Source organism: Tasmannia lanceolata, unplaced genomic scaffold (assembly GCF_043159265.1).
Source record: "Tasmannia lanceolata isolate RefF3 unplaced genomic scaffold, GAP_Taslan_0.1 ptg000015l, whole genome shotgun sequence".
Classification (NCBI taxonomy): Eukaryota; Viridiplantae; Streptophyta; class Magnoliopsida; order Canellales; family Winteraceae; genus Tasmannia; species Tasmannia lanceolata.
Window position 1 is genome coordinate 43259406 of NW_027518692.1, and position 26924 is coordinate 43286329.

Consider the following 26924-nt stretch of genomic DNA (forward strand, 5'->3'; position numbering starts at 1 on the left):
GTGACTATCAACTCTAGGGTCCTGCAAGGGCATATGCACGTGCAATCCAGACCATTGATCTTAGAGAACATGATGAGATAGGGGTCCCATCTAACCCCATCTCACCATCACAATAAAAAGAGTAATACGACCCAATGAAATGAAACACCGACTGTTCCATTATGCTGGTTATAATGTAGTGAAATACATGGGATATATACAGACACTGTGTTTTTACCAGCGAAGCGTCTCACATTTTATTCATTTATTTGGAATCGTTCTTAAATGTCATTCATTCAAAAGAAATGCTGTAGTTGTTCATTCATGGAAACTGCAGCACAAGAAAACATATACAATGGTAAACAAGGAGTAGATATAAATATTTATTTGCCAACATACCCGAATTTTTTGACAATGAAGAGCTTCGATCACAGCACAAATACTCAAATAAACAATCAGAAAAAAGAAAAAGAAAAAAGAAAGCAAATGAGGATTAGAAGCTCAAAAAAATAGGAAATCAACCAAACTCCCAACCAGATATTTACATGCTTCTTCTATGTTAGAGAGAGAGAGAGAGAGAGAGATTCTTTGTTAGGTTCTGAAACCCAAGCCAGACCATCTCTTTGTTACCACTTTCTTCATCCTTTGCGAGTTTGAATCGAGGAGATTTTCAAGCGATTTAGTTTGTCGGTTCCTGGCTCTGCATGTCTCTTTCAAGAGCTCAGCTAGCCTTTTCTTTTCATCATCTACGTCGGGATTTGCTGTCCCAAGTTTCTCGTCTCTCACCTTAAGGACATACTCCAATATCTCAATGGCATCTTCCACCCTGTCATTAGACCATGACAGCAGGATATTAAGATTTTAATTAAGAAATGCCACGATCATTGAGCAGCTTGAAAACTTCATGCTGGAAGGCTTCATTAGCTGATTTTTCTTGGCCAGTTTATTTTGCAAGGAGATTTGAATTGGGCCTAGAGCCATGGGAAGCTCTATTTGTAGTGAATATTGACATAATTCAATAACCTACTCATTCAGCCTTATATAGACATTACTTAACAACATGGGCTTAAGACAGGTTGTGTATGAGCGAGAAAATCAACACCCATATGGTCTGAGGTCTAACCAAGTCTTGTTAGGTTTTTCGTCTTACACATCAATTGAATTTCTCATGTTAAGTAACAATGTTGCAAGACCCAAGATCAAAAAGATTAGATCCGTCCTCTGATAGAGCAATGCAGAGGAGTGACAAATGATTTTTTATTTTTTTTTGAAAATGAGGAGTGACAAATGATATCTGCTTTTTTTTTTCTGTTACATGCAATTGGTGAAGTAAGAAACGATTAACTGTCCCTCAAAACATGAACTGTAATGTAGGATAAATGGACAGATTAGGCTGACCAATAAATTTCAAACACAAATCCAGTTCAAAGCCTCTACCGCCACCAAAAGTCTCCATACTTAAGCTCACGGGCACCAAAATACTCTTTCATCAACTCAACTCATGCTAGTTCCACTGTCATTAGATGATCCACTCATACTGAGTAGACTGCAGACCCAACCTTACGCACTCCCTCACCAGTCAAATGCCTTTGCACCAACCAGACTATGCTCTCCAGCCAACTGAACCCGTGTTCTAGTTATTCTGATTGTTCTGATCCCGTTCCAGGATGTTCCTGCCAGCTCTATTTCTCCCCTTTCTTACATTTTTATGGTTTTTTTTTTAGAAAAGTTGGGTGCCTTGAGGGTCTATTTGGTTGATAAAAACATCTCGTTCAAATTGGGGTTTTATCAATAGCAAAACCCTCTCTTTATGTGGATCATGTTGATGATACTTTTAAATAGATGTTAGCATGGTACTAATAAACAACATGTTTATGTTTTGCTGTAGGTTTTTCTAGTATTCTCATCTCTTCTATGTTTGGCTAGTTTTTTATTTTTTTTCTAAATTTTTGAAAAAAATGTTGCGTCATTTGCAAAATTAAGCACCAAAATGGGCATAATGCCTAAATGTTCCACTCCAGAAGCAAAACAGAAACAGAACACACTGACAACTATCATGACAGCATTTACTAACCAAAAATGAAAATGACTATTCCACAGTCAATACTAATATATTTGTGCGTATATGCGGAACAAATCTTGTAAATCACCCCTGGTCCATTCTGTTATGTCCCATCCAGTTCTGATTTTTCCTGTTCTGTATTCTTTACTTCTTCTAAGTTATGATCTATTTTGGTATGTCCCATCCACTTCTGATTTTTCATGTTCTATATCTTTTACTAATTTTGGTAGAGATGTCCGTTAAGGGCCTATTTGGTTGAAAAAAACAGCCACCAAGGTTTTTTTTTTTTTTTCTGGGGGTGCCGTTTGGGGGGGGTGGGGGCGGTGGTGGTGTAGCGCTAGAGGGTAGCGTAAACAATAGCAAAAACCTTTCTTTGTGGAGTATGTTGGTGCTGTTTACATTATGTTCTAAATATGACAGTATCGATAAACAAGGTCTAGTAAGATATGTGTTTATGTTTTGCTTTAGTTTTTTCATGTGTTAATATGTTGTTGTCTAATTTTTAGTCCCTAGTCAACACAGCTATGAGTGTGCATATATGTGGAACAATCTTTAAAAACACCCACAAAAATGCAGACATACCTGGACCCAGGTGCTGCTTTGCACTGCCACATCAAGGGTGCCCCCATGCACCCACATGCATGCAAAGGGTGATAAATTTTGAAGTGTATTTTTTGGAAGCTTATTTTATTTAGTTTCTATTTTATTTTATTTTGAGGGATGTAATGAGGACAAAAATGTAATTTTGCCTCCAACGACAATTTGGTCATTTTGCCTTGCTTGATGTCGCACATGTTTGCTTCATCTTTTCCTCAATCTTCCCACTTCCCTCCTATTTCAAATTCAAACCCTTCTTTGAAACTCTAAACCCAACACCACTTTCCTAAGCTATTTATCTATTCTCCTTCCCCTCATCATAGGTTTGAGCAAGAAGGGCTTTTAAGGATTTTTCTTATACGGCAATATTATATTCCTTCGATGCTGCAGAAGGCATTCTCTCAGGCGTCATCCCACTCAAATGGCACAGCTTTCTTCATCAGTCTAGTGAAGGGCTGACCTGCCAGATTAGAAATAAACCTTTGAATGTATACAAGCCGACCTGAGAGGCCTTTCAAGTTATGGGGAGATCTACGCTCTGGCATATTTTGAATGCCAACGATCTTCTCTTGATCTATCTCAATGCCCCGATTGTGTACGACGAATCCAAGGAACTTTCCTGAGGTAACTACGAATGCACACTTTAATGTGTTCATTTTTAGCCAGTACACCCATAGTCTATCGACAAAATGAAGGTCCCTCATGTGGTTCGCTCTCTTTTTGGTTTTAACTACGAGGTCGTTAACATAGCACCCAACTATCTTGTGGAGAAGGTCGTCGACTATCTTGTGAAACCACCGTTCTTGAGTCCAAAGGGCTTGACCTTATAACAATAGATTCCCTTTGGTGTGCGAAAAGCGATGAGCCCCTCACTCCCAGGTGCCATCTGGATTTGGTTGTAACCAGAGAAGCCATCCATGAAGGAGAGCCTCGTGCCATGCAGTCACGTCCACTATGAGCTCTGTAATCGACAGAGGGAAGTCGTTTCAGAGGCATGCCTGAATCACGTCATGGTAGTCGACGCAAACCCGGATTTGTCAATTCTTCTTAAATAGGACTGTGTGCAATCCACGTGGGATATATCACTTCTCTAATGAGGCTGGCTTCTTCAGGATTGCTGACTTTAGCCTCGATCTGTGGTACTAAATCTGGCCGATGTCGGTGTCAAGCTTGCTTGATTGGGTGGACGCCATGTTTAACAGCCAAGTTATGCACTGCAATCTTTGGACCGAGTTCGGTTATCTCATTGTAACTCTAAGCGAAAACATCCTTGTACTCGAGTGGAAGCTTCATGTATTCGGCTTATTCTTCTGGTGTTGGTAAGGCACTGACGGAGATAGGTTTTGGGTCTTCTTCGGTACCAAGGTTGACTTGTTTGAGCTTGCCCATGGTGGCTTGCCCCCCTTCTTCAAAGGTAGGCAGAGCATCTTGAAGCCCATTCGAGTGTTCGTCGTAAGAGGCCTCCTTAACTGTATGATGATGGACTTCAGCAACATCTTCATCCTAAGGATCCTTGACATCCTTGACGACGAAGCTCAAAGGTTGGTTTGTGTGGACGATGGTGTGATATCTTACTATCAAACCCCACTGACAAACGTGAAACTCCCAATGAGAACGTGCATAGCCATCCTTTTCCTTAAATTCTTTTCCTTTAGTTTTTTTCTTTTCATCTCCTCCCCTCTAGTTAACTGCTTCCCTCTTTTTTGGAAGTGTTAGTCACACATGGCTCCTCACAGCACTTTTTTTCAGGAGGTGGGAGACTCATGGGACTTCCCCATGCGGGTGAGTCGTGGAATCCCCTTGGGGGTGGCATTACTTCCTTTATATCCGAAGACAACATAGTATCCGAGGCTACATTGTATTCGAGACGACTTTATATCCGAGGCGACATAGTATTCGAAACGACCTTATATCCGAAAGCAAAATAGTATCCGAGGCGACATTATATCCGAAGGCAACATAGTATCCGAAGTGACATTGTAGCCTAAGGCATCAATGTATCCGAGGCAACATTGTATCAGAGGTGACTTCATATCCGATGTCACATTGTATCCGAAGGCGACATAGTATCCGACGGGACCTTGTATCCGAAAACAAAATAGTATCCAAAGCTACATTGTATCCGAGGCGACATTATACCCGAAGCGACATTGCAGCCTAAAGCAACATAGTATCCGAGGCAACATTGTATCCGAGGCGACTTTATATCCGAGGCAACATTTTATCCGAGGCGACATAGTATCCGAAGCAACCTTTATCCGAAAGCAAAATAGTATCCGAGGCGACATTATATCCGAAGGTAACATAGTATCCGATACAACATAGTATCCGAGGAAACAATTTATCCAAAGCGACATTGTATACGAAGAGACCCTACATCCGAAAGCAAAATAGTATCCGAAGCGACATTGTAGTCGAAGGGCAACAATGTATCTTAGGCGACATAGTATCCGAAGCGACCTTGTATCTGAAAGAAAAATAGTATCCGATGCTACATTGTTTCCGAGGCGACATCATATCCGAAGGCAACATAGTATCCGAAGCGAAATTTTAGCCGAAGGAAACATAGTATCCGAGACGACTTTATATCTGAGGCAACATTGTATCCGAAGCGACCTTGTAACTGAGGCTACATTGTATCCGAGACGACATTATATCCAAAGGCAACATAGTATCCGAAGCGACATTGTAGCCGAAGGCAACATAGTACCCGAGGCTACATTGTATCCGAGACGACTTTATATCCGAGGCGACATTGTATCCGAAACGACCTTGTATCTGAAAGCAAAATAGTATCCGAGGCGACATTATATCGGAAGGCACCATTTTGTCCGCGACGACATTGTATCCGAAGGCAACATAGTATCCGAAAGCAAAATAGCATCCGAGGCGACAATATATCCTAAGGCAACATAGTATCTGAAGCGACATTGTAGTCGAAGGCAACATAGTACCCGATGTTACATTGTATTCGAGGCGACATAGTATCCATAGCGACCTTGTATCCGAAAGAAAATAGTATTTGGGGCTACATTGTATCCGAGGCGACAATATAGGCGAAGGCAACATAGTATCCGAAGCGACATTGTAGCCGTAGGCAATTTAGTACCCGAGGCTACATTATATCCGAGGCGACTTTATATCCAAGGGAACATTGTATCCGAGGCGACATTGTATCCGAAGCGACCTTGTATCCGAAAGCAAAATAGTATCTGAGGCTAGATTGTATCATAAGCGACATTATATCCGAAGGCAACATAGTATACGAAGCGACATTGTAGCCGAAGGGCAACATTATATCCGTGGCGACTTAATATCCGAGGCGACATTGTATCCGAAGCGATCTTGTATCCGAAAGCAAAATAGTATCTGATGTTACATTGTATCCGAGGCGATATTATATCCGAAGGCAACATAGTATCCGAAGCGACCTTGTATCCGAAAAAAATAAATATCCGAAGGCAACATAGTGTCTGAAACGACATTATAGCCGAAGCCAACATAGTACCCAAGGCAACATTGTATCCGAGGCGACTTTCTATCCAAGACAACATTGTATCCGAAGCGACTTTGTATCTGAAAGAAAAATCGTATCCGAGGAAACATTATATCCAAAGGCAACATAGTATCCGAAGCGACTTTATATCTGAGGCAACAATGTATCCGAGGTGACATTGTATCCAAAGGTGACATAGTATCCGAAGCGACCTTGTATCCAAAAGCAAAATAGCTTCCGAGGCGACATTATATCAGAAGGCAACATAGTATCCGAGGCGACATTGTATGCAAAAGCAAAATAGTATCTGAGGCGACATTATATCCGAAGGCAACATAGTATCCGAAGCGACATTATAGTAAAAGGGCAACATTGTATTCGAGGTGACTTTATATCCGAGGAAACATTTTATCCGAGACGACATAGTATCCGAAAGCAAAATAGTATCTGAGGCTACATTGAATCCGAGGCGACATTATATCCGAAGGCAACATAGTATCCGAAGCGACATTGTAGCCGAAGACAACATAGTATCCGATGCTACATTGTATTCGAGACGACTTTATATCCGAGGCAACATTGTATTCGAGGCGACATCGTATCCTACGGCGGCATAGTATTCGAAGCAACATTGTATCAGAAAGCAAAATAGTACCCGAGGCTACATTGTATCCGTGGCGACATTTTATCCGAAGGCAAGATTGTATCTGAGGCGACATTGTATCCGAAAGCAAAATAATATCTGAGGCTACATTGTTCCGAGGCGATATTATATCCGAAGGCAACATAGTTTTTAAAGCGACATTATAGCCAAAGGGCAACATTGTATCTGAGGAAACAATTTATCTGAGGCGACATTGTATCTGAAGGCGACCTTGTATCCGAAAGAAATATAGTATCCGAAGGCAACATAGTATCCGAAGCGACATTGTAGCAGAAGACAACATAGTATTCAACGATACATTGTATTCGAGGCGCCTTTATATCCGAGGAAACATTTTATCCGAACCGACATCGTATCCGAAGCGACCTTGTATCAGAAAGCAAAATAGTATCCGAGGCTACACTGTATCCGGGGCGACATAGTATCCGAAGCGACATTGTAGCCGAAGACAACATAGTATTCGAGGCAACATTCTATCCGAGGCGACTTTATATCCGAGGCAACATTATATCCGAGGCGACATAGTATCTGAAGCGACCTTGTATCCGAAACCAAAATAGTATCTGAGGCAACATTGTAGCCAAAGACAACATAGTTTCCGATGCGACTTTATATCCGGGGCAACATTGTATCGGATGCGACATTGTATCCGAAGCGACCCTGAAAGCAAAATAGTATCCGAGGCAACATTGTATCTGAGGCGACATTGTATCCGAAAACGACATCGTATCCGAAGAGACCTTGTATCCGATACTACATTGTATCGGAGGCGACATGATACCCGAACACAACATAGTATCCGAAAGCAAAATAGTATCCGAAGGCAACACAGTATCCGAAGCAACGTTGTAGCAGAAGGGCAACATTATATCCGAGGCGACATTGTATACGGGGCGATATTGTATGCGAATGCGACATAATATCCGAAGTGACCTTCTATCTGAAAGCAAAATAGTATCCGAGGCGACCTTATATCCGAAGGCAACATATTATCCGAAGCGAGATTGTAGCCGAAGTGACTTTATGTCCGAAGGCAACATAGTATCTGAAGCGACATTGTAGCCGAAGACAACATAGTATCTGAGGCTACAAGGTATTCAAGGCGACTTTATATCCGACGGCAACATAGTATTCGAAGTGACCTTATATCCAAAAGCAAAATAGTATCCGAGGCTACATTGTATCCGAAGAGACATTATATCAGAAGGCAACATAGTATCCGAAGCGACATTGTAGCCGAAGGGCAACATTCTATCCGAGCCGACTTTATATCTGAGGCAACATTGTATCTGATGCGACATTGTATCCGAAGGCAACCTTATATCCAAAAGCAAAATAGTATCTGAGGCTACATTGTATCCGAGGCGACATTATATCCGAAGGCAACATAATATCCGAGGCGACATTGTATCCGAAGCCGACATAGTATCCGACGGTACCTTGTATCCGAGGCAATATTATATCCGAAGCATAGATATAAATTCCGTTCCGTTCCGGCCGGAACGGACCGGAATTCCGGTTCCGGAACGGAACGGGCATATTTTCCGTTCCGGCAGGAATTCCGGTCCGTTCCGGTCATTCCGGTCGGAATGGCCGGAATTCACTGTTCCGGCCGGAAATGCGGAAAAATTCAAAAAAATCAAAAAAATTACAAAAATGCTATTAAGGTCGTTGGGGAGTGTATTTTACAGATTTGCCCTCGTTTTATGACCGTTTTATAGTTGTTGGGAGGGCATTTTTCGTCTTTTTCCAAAAAAATTCAAAAAAAAAAAATCCAAAAAATTACATAAATTCATTTATGGCTGTTGGGGAGTGTATTTTACACATTTGCCCTCATTTTGTGACCGTTTTGTAGTTGTTAGGAGGGCATTTTTCGTCTTTTTGTTATTAAACTTTGGTTTTTAAGTAATAAATGTCTTTTAGTTCATTTAAGTGTTTCTTATATTTTTCTAACAATTTCTAATTTTTTAGGATTTTTTTCATATTTTTAACTATTTTTTTCAACCGGAACGGAAAGTTTCGACCGGAACGCTGAACGAAACGGCCGGAACACCGGAACGTTTCATTCCAGTAGCCAAAACGGAACGACGACCGGAACGGAATTTATAACTAAGATCCGAAGGCAACATAGTATTCGAAGCGACCTTGTAGCTGAAGGCGACATTGTAGCCGAAGGCAACATAGTATCCGAGGCAACATTATATTCGAGACAACATTGTATCCAAGGCGACTTAGTATCCGAAAGCAAAAAAGTATCCGAAGCGACATTGTAGCCGAAGGCAATATAGTATCCGAGGCAACTTTATATCCGAGGCAACATTGTATCCGAGGCGACATTGTATCCGAGGCAACATAGTATACGAAGCGACATTCTAGTCGAAGGGCAACATTATATCCGAGGCGACTTTATATCCGAGGCAACATTATATCCGAGGCGACATATTATCCGAAACGCCCTTGTATCCGAAAGCAAAATAGTATAAGATGCTACATTGTTTCGGAGGCTACATTATATCCTAAGGCAACATAGTATCCGACGCGACATTGTAGCCGAAGGCAACATAGTATCTGAGGTGACATTGTATCCGAAGGCAACATAGTATATGAATCGATCTTGTATCCGAAAGCAAAATAGTATCCGAGGCTACATTGTTTCTAAGGCGACATTATATCCGAAGGCAACATAGTAGCCGAAGCGATATTGTAGCCGAAGGCAACATAGTACCCGAGGCTATATTGTATCCGAGGCAACATTCTACCCGAGGGGATATTGTATCCGATGGCGACCTTGTATCCGAGGCGACATTATATCCGAAGGCAACATAGTATCCAAAGCGACATTGAAGCCGAAGAGCAACATTGTATCCGATGCAACAATTTATCCGCATCGACATTGTATCCGAAGGCGACATAGTATTCGAAGCAACCTTCTATCCGAAAGCAAAATAGTGTCCGAGACGACATTATATCCTATGGCAACATAGTATCTGAAGCGACATTGTAGTCGAAGGCAACATAGTACCCGAGGCTACATTGTATCCGAGGTGACTTTATATCCGAGGCAACCTTGTATCAGAGGCGACTTTGTATCCGAAGCGATCTTGTATCCGAAAGAAAATAGTATCCGATGCGACATTATATCCGAAGGCAACATGGTATCCGAGGCAACATTGTATCCGATGGAACATTGTATCTGAAGACGACATAGTATCGGAGGCTACATTGTGGTCGACGCGACATTATATCCGAAGGCAACATACTACTCGAGGCTACATTGTATCTGAGGCGACTTTATATCCGAGGTGACGTTGTATCTGAAAGCAAAAATAGTATCTGAGCCTAGATTGTATCCGAGGCGACATTATATCCGAAGGAAACATAGTATCCGAAGCGACATTGTAGCAGAAGGCCAACATTATATCCGAGACGACTTTATATCCGAGGCAACGTTTTATCCGAGGCGACATAGTATCCGGAGCGACCTAGTATCCGAAAGCAAAATAGTATCCGAGGCGACATTATATCCGAAGGCAACATAGTATCTGAAGCGACATTGTAACCGAAGACAACATAGTATCCGAGGCAACATTGTATCCGAAAGCGACCGTGTATCCAATGCTACATTGTATCCGAAGCGACAATGTATCCGAGGCGACATTGTATCCGACGGCGACAGTATCCGAAGCGACCTTGTATCCGAAAGAAAATTAGTATCCGAGGCGACATTATATCCAAATGCAACATAGTATCCAAAGCGACATTGTATCTGAGACGAAATAGTATCCGAAGCGACCTTGTATCCGAAAGCAAAATAGTATCCGAGGCTATATTGTATCCGAGACGATATTATATCCGAAGGCAACATAGTACCCGAAGCGACATTGTAGTTGGAGGTAGCATAGTACCCGAGGCGACTTTATATCCGATGACGACATTCTATCCAAAGCGAACTTATCCGAAAGCAAAATAGTATTTGAGGCTACATTGTACCCGAGGCGACATTACATCCAAATGCAACAGAGTATAGGAAGCGACATTATAGCCGTAGGGCAACATTGTATCTGAGATGAGTTTATATCCGAGGCGTCATATTATCTAAAGCGACCTTGTATCTGAAAGCAAAATAGTATCCAAGGCTACATTGTAACCGAAGGCAACATATTATCCGAAGCGACATTGTAGCCGAAGGCAACATAGTATCTGAGGCTAGTTTATATCCGAGGCAATATTGTATCCGAGACCTTGTATCCGAAAGAAAATAGTATCCGAAGGCAACATAGTATCTTATGTGAGATTGTAGCCAAAGGCAACATAGTATCTGAGGCGACTTCATATCCGAGGAAACATTGTAGCGAAAGCCAACATTGTATCCGAAAGCAAAATGGTATCGGAGGCTACATTGTATCCGAGGCAACATTATATCCGAAGGCAACATAGTATCCGAGACAACTTTATATCCGGGCGACATTGTATCCGAAGCGACCTTATATCCGAAAGAAAATAGTATCCGAGGCTACATTGTAGTCGAAGGCAACCTTGTATCCGAAAGCAAAATAGTATCTGAGGCTACAATGTATCCGAGAGAACATTATATCCGAAGGAAACATAGTATCCGAAGCGACATTGTAGCCGAAGGCAACATAGTATCCGAGGCAACTTTATATCCAGTTACATTGTATTCGAGGTGACATAGTATCCGAAGCGACCTTGTATCCGAAAGAAAATAGTATCCGATGCGACATTGTAGCGAACGCAACATAGTATCCGAAAGCAAAATAGTATCCGAGGCAACATTGTATCCGAGGCGACATTGGATCTAAAGCGACCTTGCATTCGAAAGCAAAATAATATCCGAGGCGACATTATATTCGAAGGCAACATAATATCCAAAGCGAAATTGTAGCAAAAGGCAACATAGTATCCAAGGCTACATTGTATTCGAGGCGAGTTTATATGAGGCAACATCGTATTCGAGGCGACATAGTATCCGAAAGTAAAATAGTATCCGAGGCTACATTGTATCTGACGTGACATTATATCGTAAGGCAAAATAGTATCCGAAACGACATTGTAGCCGAATGCAACATAGTATCTGAGCCAACATTGTATCCAAGGCAGCCTTATATCTGAGGCGACATTGTATCCGAAGCGACCTTGTGTTCGAAAGCAAAATAGTATCCTAGGCGACATTGTATCCGATGCGACATTGTAGCAGAAGGCAACATGGTATACGAGGCTGCATTGTATCCGAGGCGATTTTATATCCATGGCAACATTGTAATTGAGGTGACATTGTATCCGAAAGCAAAATAGTATCCGAGGCTACATTGTATATGAGGCGACATTATATCCGAAGGCAACATAGTACCCGAAGCGACATTGTAGCCGAAAGCAACATAGTATCCGAGTCGACTTTATACCGGAGGCAACATTGTATCCGATGGCGACATTGTATCCGAAAGCAAAATAGTACCCGAGCCTACATTCTATCCGATGCGACATTATATCGGAAGGCTACATAATATCCGAAGAGACATTGTAGCCGAAGGGCAATATTGTATCGAAGGCAACATTGTATTCGGGGCGACATTGTATCCGAAGGTGACATAGTATCTGAACCGACCTTTTATTCGAAAGCAAAATAGTATCCGAGGCTACATTGTATCTAAGGCGACATTATATCGAAAGGCAACATAGTATCCAAAGCGAAATTGTAGCCGAAGGCAACATAGTATCCGAGGCAACATTGTATCCGAGTTAACAATGTATCCGAAGGCGACATAGTATCCAAAAGCAAAATAGTTTCCAAGGCTACATTGAATCCGAGGCGACATTATATCCGAAGGCAACATAGTATTCATAGACATTGAGGCAGAAGGCAACATATTGTCGGAGACTACATTGTATCCGAGGCGACTTTGTATCCGCAACGACCTTGTATCCGAAAGCAAAATAGGATCCGAGGCTGAATTATATCCGAAGGCAACATAGTATCTGAAGCGACATTGTAGCCGAAGGCAACATAGTATCCCAGGCGACATTATATAAGAGGCAACATTGTATCCGAGGCGACATTGTATTCGAAGGCGACATATTATTCGAAGAAACCTTATATCCGAAAGAAAAATAGTATCCGAAGGCAACATAGTATCCGAAGCGACATTGTAGTCGAAGGGCAACATTGTATCTAAGGCGACTTTATTTCCAAAGCAACATTGTAGCCGAGGAAACGTTGTTTCCGAAGGCGACATATTATCCGAAGCGAGCTTGGATCCAAAGGAAAATAGTATCCGAGGCGACATTATATCCCAGGCAACATTGTATCCGAGGCGACATAGTATCCGACGGTACCTTGTATCCAAGGCAACATAGTATTCGAAGCGACATTGTAGCCTAAGGCAACATAGTATCCGAGAAGACTTAGTATCCGAAGCGACCTTGTATCCGAGAGCAAAACAGTATCCAAAGCGACATAGTATCCGAGGCAACATTGTATCCGAGGTGACATTGTATCCGAGGCAACATAGTATACGAAGCGACTTTCTAGTCGAAGGGCAACATTATATCCGAGGCGACTTTATATCCGATGCAACATTATATCCGAGGCGACATAGTATCCGAAACGCCGTTGTATCCGAAAGCAAAATAGAATATGATGCTACATTGTTTCCGAGGCTACATTATATCCTAAGGCAACATAGTATCCGAAGCGACATAGTATCCGAAGGCAACATAGCATCTGAATCGATCTTGTATCTGAAAGCAAAATAGTATCTGAGGCTACATTGTATCTGAGGCGACATTATATCCGAAGGGAACATAGTAGCCGAAGCGACATTGTAGCCGAAGGCAACATAGTACCCGAGGCAACATTGTACCCTAGGGGATATTGTATCCGATGGCGACCTTGTATCCGAGGCGACATTATATCGGAAGGCAACAGAGTATCCAAAGCGACATTGAAGCCGAAGGGCAACATTGTATCCGATGCGACTTTATATCCAAGGCAACATTTTATCTGCCGCGACATTGTATTCGAAGCGACCTTCTATCCGAAAGCAAAATAGTGTCCTAGGCGACATTATATCCTATGGCAACATAGTATCTGAAGCGACATTGTAGTCGAAGGCAACATAGTACCCGAGGCTACATTGTATCCGAGGCGACTTTATATCCGAGGCAACATTGTATCAGAGGCGACATTGTATCCGAAAGAAAATAGTATCCGTGGCTACATTGTATCCGAGGCGACATTATATCCGAAGGCAAAAAAGTATCCGAAGCGACATTGTATCCGATGCAACATTGTATCTGAAGACGACATAGTACCGGAGGCTACATTGTAGTCGACGCGACATTATATCCGAAGGCAACATAGTACCCGAGGCTACATTGTTTCTTAGGCGACTTTATATCCGAGGCGACGTTGTATCCGAAGCGACCTTGTATCCGAAACCAAAAATAGTATCCGAGGCGACATTATATCCGAAGGAAACATAGTATCCGAAACGACATTGTAGCAGAAGGGCAACATTATTTCCGAGACGACTTTATATCCAAGGCAACATTTTATCCGAGGCGACATAGTAACTGGAGCGACCTAGTATCCAAAGCGACATTGAAATCGAAGACAACATAGTATCCGAAGCAACATTGTAACCGAAGGCAACATAGTATCCGAGTCGATTTTATATCCGAGGCAACATTGTATCCGAAGCGACCGTATAACCGATGCTACATTGTATCCGAAGCGACAATGTAGCCGAAGGCAACATAGGATCTGAGGCTACATTGTATCTGAGGCGACTTTATATCCGAGGCAACATTATACCCGAGGCAACATTGTATCCGACGGCGACAGTATCCGAAGCGACCTTGTATCCGAAAGAAAATTAGTATCCGAGGCGACATTATATCCAAAGGCAACATAGTATCCAAAGCGACATTGGAGTCGAAAGGCAACATTGCATCCGAGACGAAATTATATCTGAAGGCAACATAGTATCCGAAGCGACATTGTAGCTGGAGGTAGCATAGTACCCGAGGCTACATTGTATCTGAGGCGACTTTATATCCAAGACGACATTGTATCCAAAGCGACCTTGTATCCGATAGCAAAATAGTATCTGAGGCTACATTGTACCCGAGGCGACATTACATCCGAATGCAACATAGTATAGGAAGCGACATTATAGCCGAAGGGCAACATTGTATCTGAGGTGAGTTTATATCCGAAAGCAAAATAGTATGCAAGGCTACATTGTAACCGAAGGCAACATAGTATCTGAAGCTACTTTATATCCGAAGGCAACACAGTATCCGATGTGACATTGTAGCCAAAGGCAACATAGTATCCGAGGCAACATTGTATCCGAGGAGACATTGTAGCCGAAGCCAATATTGTATCCGAGGCGACATTGTATCCGAAGCGACCTTGTATCCGAAAGAAAAATAGTATCGGAGGGTACATTGTATCCGAGGCAACATTATATCCGAAGGAAAGATAGTATCCGAAGGCAACATAGTATCCAAGACAACTTTATATCCAAGGCGACATTGTATCCGAGGCGACATTGTATCCGAAGCGACCTTGTATCCAAAAGAAAATAGTATCTGAGGCGACATTATATTCAAAGGCAAAATAGTATCCGATGCGACATTGTAGCCGAAGGCGACCTTGTATTCGAAAGCAAAATAGTATCTGAGGCTACATTGTATCCGAGGCAACATTATATCCGAAGGAAACATAGTATCCGAAGCGACATTGTAGCCGAAGGCAACATAGTATCCGAGGTAACTTTATATCCAGTTACATTGTATTCGAGGCAACATTGTATCCGTAGGCGACATAGTATCCGAAGCGACCTTGTATCCGAAAGAAAATAGTATCTGAGGCTACATTGTATCCGAGGCGACATTATATCCGAAGGCAAAATAGTATCCGAGGCGACATTGTATCCGTAGGCGACATAGTATCTGAAACAACCTTGTATCCGAAAGAAAATAGTATCTGAGGCGACATTGGATCCGAAACGACCTTGTAATCGAAAGCAAAATAACATCCAAGGCGACATTATATCCGAAGGCAACATAGTATCTAAAGCGAAATTGTAGCAGAAGGCAACATAGTATCCAAGGCTACATTGTATCCGAGGCGAGTTTATATGAGGCAACATTGTATCCGAGGCGACATAGTATCCGAAGCAACGTTGTATCCGAAAGCAAAATAGTATCGGAGGCTACATTGTATCTGACGTGACATTATATCCAAGGCAAAATAGTATCCGAAACGACATTGTGGCCGAAAGCAACATAGTGTCCGAGCCAACATTGTATCCGAGGCGACATTATGACGTGACATTATATCCAAGGCAAAATAGTATCCGAAACGACATTGTAGCCGAAGGCAACATAGTGTCCGAGCCAAAATTGTATCCGAGGCGACTTTATATCTGAGGCGACATTGTATCCGAAGCGACCTTGTATTCAAAAGCAAAATAGTATTTGAGGCGACATTATATCCGAAGGCAACATTGTAGCAGAAGGCAACATGGTATACGAGGCTGCATTGTATCCGAGGCGATTTTATATCTATGGCAACATTGTAACTGAGGCGACATTGTATCCGAAAGCAAAATAGTATCCGAGGCGACATTATATCCGAAGGCAACATAGTACCCGAAGCGACATTGTAGCCGAAGGCAACATAGTATCCGAGGCTACATTGTATCCGAGTTGACTTTATATCCGAGGCAACATTGTATCCGAAGCGACATTGTATCCGAAAGCAAAATAGTACCCGAGGCTACATTCTATCCGATGCGACATTATATCCGAAGGCTACATAGTATCCGAAGAGACATGGTAGCCGAAGGGTAATATTGTATCCGAGACAACATTGTATTCGGGGCGACATTGTATCTGAAGGCGACATAGTATCTGAAGCGACCTTTTATCAGAAAGCAAAATAGTATCTGAGGCTACATTGTATCTAAGGCGACATTATATCCAAAGGCAACATAGTATCTGAAGCGACATTGTAGCCGAAGGCAACATAGTATCCGAGGCGACTTTATATCCGAGGCAACATTGTATCCGAGGTAACATTGTATCCGAAGGCGACATAGGATCCGAAAGCAAAATAGTTTCTAAGGCTACATTGTATCCGAGGCGACATTATATCCGAAGGCAACATAGTATTCATAGGGACATTGAGGCCGAAGGCAACATATTGTCGGAGACTACATTGTATCCGAGACGACTTTATATCCGAGGCAATATTGTATCCGAGGCGATATTGTATCTGAAGGTGACATTGTATCCGAAACGACCTTGTATCCAAAAGCAAAATAGTATCCGAAGGCAACATAGTATCCGAAACGACATTGTAGCCAAAGGCAACATAGTATCCGAAGGTACATTGTATTCGATGCGACTTTATATAAGAGGCAACATTGTATCCGAGGTGACATTGTATTCGAAGGCGACATAGTATTCGAAGAAACCTTGTATCCAAAAGCAAAATAGTATCTGAGGCGACATTATATTCGAAGGCAACATAGTATCCGAAGCAACATTGTATCTAAGGCGACTTTATTTCCGAAGTAACATTGTATCCGAGGCGACGTTGTATCCAAAGGCAACATAGTATCCGAAGTGACCTTGGATCCGAAAGCAAAATAGTATTTGAGGCGACATTATATCCGAAGGCAACATAGTATCCGAAGGATGTATCTTTGTATATTTTATAAGCCTCGATCTTTGACGTAGAGCAAGTCCCAGCCAAAGAGTGGGAAATATTATCTCTAGAGTAGCTTTCTTTGTTTATTATTTCCATGTAATAGTCCAAATTAGGGTATTTTGGTCCTTTTATGTAACTAGGGTTTTAAGTAGAGGATATCTTGTCATTTAGAGAGGACTCCAACAAAACTTTGAGATTGTAATTTGGTTCTGGGCTAAAATCCTACCTAGAGTTTCTCTACTACGAGTAGCAAAAATCTCTACGGATGAATCTCAGGAACCCGTAACTCGTGTACCTCTTTTCATTGAGTTTATCTACCCTTTTATCTTGTTGCAAGCAAGCATCATGTTAATGAAATCAGATTTTTTTCATCTCTACGAAACAAACTTTGTTTGAATTCTATCTCCTATTGTAGCAATTTAATGGATTTATATAATGCTTCATGGTTTGTGGTTAAATTGATGTGTGGCCTTTCCTTAATGAAAGCGTGATATTCTACCCTAAAAGAGAGCTCTTCATTGTATGGAATTACTACATTCTCTCATTTTATAAGAGAACTCCCAATTCTGCAGGTTCGAATTAGCATCTCCTTCAAAGCTGGTGAAAATTGAAAAAAAGTTGATTTAATAAGCATACCCTCCCGGATCGGTATTGAACTTGGGCAATTAAATCACTCGGTCACTATGTTACAGGCTATAGGTCAGTTTGGGAAGAAGAAAATCCGAAGGAACTGGTATAGATAAGGTGGATTTTTAGATCCGAACAGGTTTGAGCAGTTACTCATATTAGCCTTGCTTCTCATTTGTTTGGGAGCCAAATTGGGTCAAATGGGCTGATCTCCCATTTAATGCTTTGTTAGTGTTGTTTTTCTTTTGGTATTATCTAAGTTCTAGTTGTGGTGCTTTGAATCCTGAGAACCGACTGTGAAAGGAAAGCCCTCCAACTATTTGCAAGAATGTGGGAGTGAATAGTCTTCCTATTCAAGTCAAAGTGTGTGTTGACTTGCCAACCTTTGAGGATTTGGTTAAATCATGAACTGCCTTGTTTAAGGAACAGCACTATTAGAATTTAAATGCAAGTGGTGGTTTAGATCAGTTTGGGAGACAAATTTGAGAAATTGCACGCCAGAATCAAAAGACTCCAAAGGCAGGATGCTGAAGAATTAGAAAATCAGAGTAGATGATAATTTTTGGGCTGCTTAACCACATGTGCGGTCTGTGAGCTCCCCTACAAGATTCCCAGCAGGTGACCTTTCTACTAGCCCATGAAAAAAATTTGAGCAGTAAGATGCACTTGCAAGGTGATTGGCCACTCCATTCAAAGCTAGCTTGAATAATCCCGCCGCAATAAAAACTTCCGTCGGGTCATCTGTACATCAATCTTTCATTGAATTCACTCTCTGATTGGTTCATCTTCGCTCGTTGCATTGATATGCTCAGCCATGTTAAAGAGCTCGCCCAAGTGATTCATAAGATTTTTAAATGAATTGGCATTCCAGGATTTCAGCTTCTCCTTTAAGTATTCGAGTTTGCCCCTGAAGCGTAATTTTTTTAACCATCAATTCTGCACTCATCCCACCAGTTATCAATTTTAATCCCAATTCTATGGATTTCATGCCAAGCGAAGTTAAATATGAATAGTTTACTCAGAGTTTTGATCCACTGAAAATAGTAGAGGACAATGGTAGAAAACAAGTCTAGGGAGACCCCATCATCTTGACGTCCACGAATTGATCCTCCCAATCTTTTGAGGTCATAAATCTGGCCAGAATGCTAAAGGTAGAAGGGAACTGATTGTTGGTCCAATTGTATCTCAAACCATCCTTTGGTATGTCCATGAGTTCATGATGTTGAATAAAGCTTGAGAGCTTCCTACTGGTGGTACATTAGCTGACTCCCATACTTCTCTCATGGGTTAATCTAGCAATGTTTCTATTCCCCAATACATCATGGAAGATTCCATCATGGAATCGCACCATTTACATGCATAGGTGATCCCTTCTTCCGTGTCAACAGAAGAAGGGTGTTATGGCTAAAGATGTGACTTTGTGCATTGTCTAAGACTCTAAGCCTCCATCTTTGATTGAATTTCATTCTCTAATAGGTCTCTATCTTCGCTCGTCGTGTTGATCGGATCGATCATGCTTAGCCATCCCACGTGGGCTCCGGCCTGCGTCAGCTCGTCCATGCGATCTATAAGAGATTTAAATGAAATGGTATTTCAGGATTTCAGCTTCACTTTTAAGTATTTCAATTTGACCATATAGAGGAATTTATTTTAACCATCAATCCTGCACTCTTTCCACTGGTTACAAACTCCGTCTCAATTCCATTGATCTTGCGCCAAGACAAGTTAAATCTGAATGGTTTACTAACAAGGTTTTGAACCTCCAAAAATAGTAGCAGAAAATGGTCGAAAACAAGCCTAGGGAGGAGCCATCCATTCCAACCTCCAATAATTTCTCCTCTCAATCCTTTGAGACCATAAACTCGTCCAAGCCACTGTGAAGATTGAAGGTTGGTCCAAGTGCAACTCACACAATCTTTTGGCATGTTAAAAAGTTCATGATTTTAAATAAAGTTTGGCAGCTTCCTACTAGAAGTGGTGTATCAGCCCCCATTACTTTTCTCGTGGGTGAATCTACCAGTGTTTATCTCTTCCCCTGTACATCATTGAAGATTCCCTCTTAGGATTGCACCTAGTTAAATTCGTAGGTTATCCCTTCTCGTGTCAAGAGGGGACAGTACAGCCCAATTGCAATCAATTTGAAATTTTTATAATCATCTTGAATCGAATTATTTCCATTCATGAAAATTTTTTGTTACGATGTCCAACTGCATACATTGTATCTTTCTTCAAGATAATAATTATGCCATCTTTAGGTCATATAGGATGTGATTTTGTCCTCAACTAATTTCTTCCACTTAAGGATGTATCTTTGTATATTTTATAAGCCAGCCTCCACGATTTCATGTTCTCTTTTAAATATTTAACTTTGCCCTGAAGTGTAATTTTTTTAACCATCAATTACGCACACTTTCCACCGGTTATGAAATCAGTCTCAATTCCATGGATTTCACGCCAAGCCAAGTTAAATCTGAATAGTTTACTCTCAAACTTTTGATCCCCGAAAATAATATATGACAATGGTAGAAAATAAGTCTAGGGAGGACCATGTATCCAACCTTCAAGTATCGATCTTTCCAATCCTTTGAGATCATAGATCGGTCCAAGCCGCTGAAGATTTGAAAGGTAATGATTGTTGGTCCAAGTTTTACTCACACCATCCTTTGGCATGTTAATAAGTTGATGACGTTGAATACAGTTCAAGAGCTTCCTACTACGAGTGGTGTATCTGCCCCCATTACTTATCTCATGGGTGAATCTAGAAGTGTTTCTCTTCCATGATACATCATGGAAGATTCTATCTTGGGATTGCACCCAAATACATCCATAGGAGATCCCTTCTTCTCTCGTCAAGAGGACCCGGTTAAAATCCATTTGAAATTGTTTTCAATCACCTTGAATCAAACCATTTTCAAGTCATCTTGAATATAATAGATACTTAGAATTTTCCGGGAGCATGGCCCACTGCATTCATTGTAACGTTCTTCAAGATAATAATTATGGCATCCTTAAGTCATGTACTAGGCGATATTTATCTACAACTAATTTCCTCACACTTAAGCATGTGTCTTTGTATGTAGTCTAAGCCTCCATCTTTGATGAATTTCACTCTTTGATAGTTCTCTATCATCACTCGTGTTGATATGCTCTGTTAAAGTTTAAAAGATCAAATAACACCTTCTCCATTAGCTTAAGCTTTTGGAGTAACGGTGGTTTCACATGATATCAGAGCAAAGGTCCTAAGTTCAAACCTCCTTGATAGCAAAATCCACATGCAATCGCCAAACCCAAAAAGAGGGGCAAGATGTGCCACGTGTAGGCAAACCTTAAAAAGAAGGGCCACATGTGAGGCGGAGTGTTGAAGTATAAAAGATTAAATAACGCCTTCTCCTTTAGCTTAAGCTTTTGGAGTAATGGTAGTTTCACATGCTTGATCATGCTTAAGAGCTCGTCTATGCAATCTATAAGAACTTTCAATGAATTTGTACAGCAGGAATTCGGCTTCTCCTTAAAGCATTTCAGTTTGCCCATAAAGTGCATCATTCTAACCATCAATTCTGCACTCTTTCCGCCAGTTATCAATTCCAATCTCAATTCTACGAATTTCGCGCCATGCCAAGTCTAAATGGTTTGCTCTTGAAGGTTTGCTCTTTCGAAAATAATGGAGGCCAATTGGTCAAAAATAAGTCTAAGGAGAGCCATCACTCCAACCTCCAAGAAATGATCCTCCCAATCCTTTGAGATCATAATAAATCTCTCCAAGCCGCTGAAGATCGAAGGTAACTAACTATAGGTTCAAGACTTCAAGTGTATCTCACGCCATCCCTTGGCAAGTTAATAAGTTTTAGATCGTGAATAAAGATTGACTGCTTCCTACTATTAGTCGTGTATCTCAAACCATTCTTTGGCAAGTTAATAAGTTTTTGATCTTGAATAAAGATTGACTGCTTGCTACTACTAGTCGTGTATCTCATACTTTTCTCATGAGTGAATCCGACAGTGTTAATCACTTCCCCAATACATCACAGAAAATTCCATATTGCAACTGCACACAGTTACATCCATAGGCGATCCCTTCTTCTCGTGCAGACCCCAGTTAGAATCCATTTGAAATTGTTTGTAATCTTCTTTAATCGAATCATTTCCTGACATCTTGAATCGAATATGTGCTAAGAACTTTTTGGTGTGATGGCCCACTGCAATCATCGTATCTTTTTTCTTTTTTTTAAACTAATCATTGTATCTTTCTTCTAGATAATAATTATGTCATCCTTAAGCCATGTAGCATGTGATTTTTTTGTCCAACTAACTTCTTCCCACGTAAGGATGTGTCTATTCATATTTTCTAATCCTCCATGTATAACTGAGCTTCACTCTCTGATAGGTCTCTATTTTCGCTCATTGTGTTGACATTTTCGCTCATTGTGTTAATATGCTTGATCACGCATAAGAGCTCGTCCATGTGATTTGTACAAGCTTTAGATGAATTGGTATTCTAGGATTTCAGCTTGTCTTTAAAGTAATTTTGTTTGCCAATGGGGTGTAATATTTGAACCATCAATTCTGCAATCTTCCTCGTTACCAATTTAAGTCTCAATTCTATGGATTTCACACCAAGCAAAGTTAAATAGGAATGGTTTACTCTCAAAGTTTTGATCCTCTGAAAATAGTAGAGGACAATGGTGGAAAACAAGTCTAGGGAGTGTCATCATTCCAACCTCTAAGAATTGATCTTCCCAACCCTTTGAGATCAAAAATCTGTCCAAGCCATTGAAGATTGAAGAGAACTGATTGTTTCTCCAAATGTATCTCACACTATCCTTTGGGATGTAAATAAGTTCATGGCTTTGAATAAAGTTTGACAGCATCCTACTGTTAGCAGTGCACTTGCCCCCGTTACTTTTATAATGGGTGAATCTAGCAGTTTTGATCTCTTCCCAAGTACATCATGGAAGATTCCATCTTTGATTGCACCCAAATAAATCCATAGGTGATCCCTTCCTCTCGTGTCAACAGAATAGTAAACCGTAAGTTGAAATCCATTTGAAATTATTTGCAATTATCATGAATTAAAGCCTTTCCTGTCATATGGAATAGAATTGATAATGAGAATTTTCCGGTGTGATGCCCACTGCTCTCTTATTGTATATTTCTCCCTGGTAGTAATTATGCCATCCTTGAGCCATGTAGCATGCGGTTTTTATCTCCAAGTAATTCATGAAGGATTGTTTTGGTTGCAAGTTGCAACTGTCACAACAAATTCCTCCGCTTTTTCTTTTCCTCTGCGGTACAAAGTATGTTTGAGGAATGACAACAACATGGAGAATTGGATATGCTAATCAACTTTCTTGATCTCTAGGACAATCGGTATGATTGATAACTAAAAAATACACTTTGAAATCTAAACTAAGAATTGGGGTCTGTCAAAAAACACTGGAATGAATGGAAGGGATGATAAACTGAGGGTGGGAATGTCTGAGATCCAACCTCATGGCCGCAACACAGCAATATGCCAAAAAAATCAAAATCCCTCCTTTAAATCCAAGTTTGATAAAACTTGCCTACTTTCTCTCAATCAAACTTGATTATTTGGAAGTTTCTGTGAAATTTCAAATGGAAGAAGGGTGGCAACAATACTTAGGATGTCAATGGGCTTCGTTGATACTAATGATTGCACGTTCCCTAAGAATCCGTCAAGGATTAGGCCCTCAACAATATGTTATGGCCTGAAAGGTTAAGCCCAAGTCTTAAAAGGAAACAATTGAAAAAATTGAAAAGTTGTTATGAACTGCACTTTGTAAATACCTATGTCGATTTGTCTGTGGAAGTCTGCTAAGTCCATCCAAATTCTCCCATATACATTGACCATCTTGCATCGGCCTTGGTCTTTGATTGCTCTAGTTGTCTTATCTAGGATCAACTCAAACTCTACCAACATACTTGTTTCTACAAAATACCAAAAAGGGATATTATGTACAAAAAAAAGTACCCTGAGATTAGGGTTTGTAGCTGCGACCCGAGGAAGGAAAAATGCATTATGTTTTTTTCAGATTATCCTTTAACAGTTTGGACTAAAAAATGCCATATTTGGGTGGTGGAAGCTTCCAACAGGCTTCGACGTTTATGATTCTAGTTATTGTGTACTAGAGCTCGATCTTTGAGAGAGGTGATGAAAAAAAAAATTATTTGGCAAAAAAAAAAAGGGTAAGCAGAAAACATAAATGCATGGATGGAAAAAGGCTTCAACAGTGAGAAAAGGATACAAGCAAAGAAAGAGATAAAAGCAGAGAGAACATCCACAGAAGTAAAACACAAACCCATGTAAGAAATAACCATATTATCATCAGATGCTTTACAGCAGAGCATAACGAAAAATGCAATGACATATTATAAAAAGAAAGAAAAAGAGTAGGCATGTCCAAAGAAGTAAAACACAAACCCATGTAAGAAACAACCCTATTATCATCAGATGACTTACAGTGGAACATAGCGAAAAATGCATTGACACATTATGAAAAGAAAAGAAAATGTAGACATGGTGCTTGCATTTCAACCCATGAGAGACATCAAAGCTATTGTTGGATGCATAAAAGAAAATAAAAGGGATATAGCAAAATAAAATTGACCTTTTACCTAACTCGACCTTCTAATATAAAGATAGGGGGCTAGAATTCACGATAAATATTTTGTAAAAGAAAATTAAAAGAACAGAACAAAAAAATGATAAGGAAAGATAGTGATAGGATCGAAGCACAGAACCTCTGGTGATTGAATCTTGAAGCTTTATGGTTGTCGTTAGACCCACATTTTCGCAAACCCTTGCTCACAGTTTCAATTCTTTGAGTATCCGATCATGCTTGGTTTCTTCATTGATTTTAGGAAAACCTAAAAAAATATTAATATATATATATTTTGTGATGGGTTTCATGAATTTTATTTTGGGTTTCTTTTGCTCAAACCCAGATTACCAAAAAAGGGCAACGATATCAAGAGCTGACGCAATTATTCTGTCTTTAAAACCACCAAGATAGGATTTTTTTGCAGAAAAATAAACGATGAATACCTTACTGGCCGAATCGAAGCTATATTGAACCTTGATAGTATTGATTTGCCATCGAGCATCAAGAAAATGCAACACGAAAGCTGTGATTGTTCTTCGATGGGTTAAAAAGCCAGAAAACGATGATAAATTCAACTCCCTCGGGGATAATTCGCACCCTGTTATTTTTTTATGACATAGAGAACAAAAAGGAATGAGAAAGAAGGGAAAATGAGAGGAATCGATGAGAGATAGAGAAAGAGAAAGAATGAGAAAGGAAACTTCTACGTTCCAGCTCAGCGCTCTCACGTGGTCCACGTGGAGCACAGCGACCGACATTCCCAATCAAACACGTTTGTATTTTAAAACCGTTGATCTCGATAGATTATCATCTCGTGGTTTATAAATCCTCGGCTGTTAAAAAGAGAGGGTCAGCTGAGTGCATATAGGGGGTGTTTTGAGTAAAAATAAGGGCTTGTAATATTCAAATTATTTAAGCGGGAAGATCCCGTTTTAGAAACCACCACAACGTTGTTCCGACTTGAGACTAACGGTTCTCTTGTCCGAACAACCTACAGCTGTCGTTGCACTTTATTTTCACGGTGCTCTTTAATTTCCATGCCACTATGGCCAGTTAGTGCCCATCAGGGGTAGTTGTAATTATTTGATCAAAGTAAAATAAGGAAGAAAAGTGAGAGTGGAGGGGGGGAGGTGGTTAAGGGGTAAACTCACATAACTTACCCTCATTCCTCTAACCCCTGTATCATGTTCTTGCATTTTAGGTGGAATTTTAGGGTAGCTAAGTAGGTGGTGTTGCTGTTTGGAGCACTTAAAACCCTATTCTCCTCATTCCCTTGCATTGCATATTTCGCCGCGATTGATTGGGGTTTTTCGGACTATAGAAGACGATTAGTTTCTAAGTTCACTTCCAAAAGTAGGGCTTTTTCTAAGTTTGCAATGATGTGGGAGAGTTTTAAAACTATATCATGAATCATATTTAAACATGGGGTGCTTCGTTTTCATGCAAGATATTTAAGAAACTATTAAATAAAGGCTACTGATATTTGTGCTACCATGTTTTGATATTTGCACTAACCCACCTTGTCTTTTTCTTTTTTAATTGGCTTCTAAAAGTTTTTGGGAATTGGAATAACCTTTGACAGCCGGTTAAATAATAAAAGACAACGTAAGTGTTTGCAAATGTGAAAAACAAGGTGGCAGCCTAAATAAATTTAGATGAGGAATGATACAACAAAGGGGCAAAAATAATGGGCGCTCTTTTTGGCTTATTTCTACAAAGTCAACAAGGTTTCCACCCTTTTAGGCCCAATCCACTTTTTTCGGCGCACATTTTGCAGAAACTAACCAATAGGGGCGCCGTTGAAGCTGATTTTTTTCAAGGGCGCCCTTCAGTCTATCACTTCTCAATTTACATTACAAGATATTTAATGCAGAAAAAAATCAACCCAAAAATTACATTTTATTACTGGAGGTTGTAAAAGTGGCTCTCCGCCTAAGTCTTTCTCATTATTCTTTTTTCTACAGTAAGTAGGTGCCGACTTTTCCAAGGTGTTCGTAGGGCGCCCCCATGCTTTTCACATGCGGTCTTAAGTTTGGGAACCCGTTTGGACCTTCTTTCTCTGCATTTTGGAATTCAGTGTCCTACGTTGCAAGCCAATCATTATCATTCCCACATTTCTGGGGTAAATATGTGCGTAA

General features: G+C 40.6%; 1 long non-coding RNA gene across 1 annotated transcript; it reads right to left on the reverse strand.

Moving 5' to 3' along the window:
• Window positions 1-330: 330 nt before the first annotated feature.
• LOC143847426 (uncharacterized) lies at window positions 331-25465 on the reverse strand. Its single transcript, XR_013235041.1, has 3 exons — window positions 25230-25465; window positions 24926-25051; window positions 331-805 (listed from the first exon to the last, which is right to left on the reverse strand). It is a non-coding gene; the product is annotated as an uncharacterized LOC143847426 (long non-coding RNA).
• Window positions 25466-26924: the final 1459 nt, after the last annotated feature.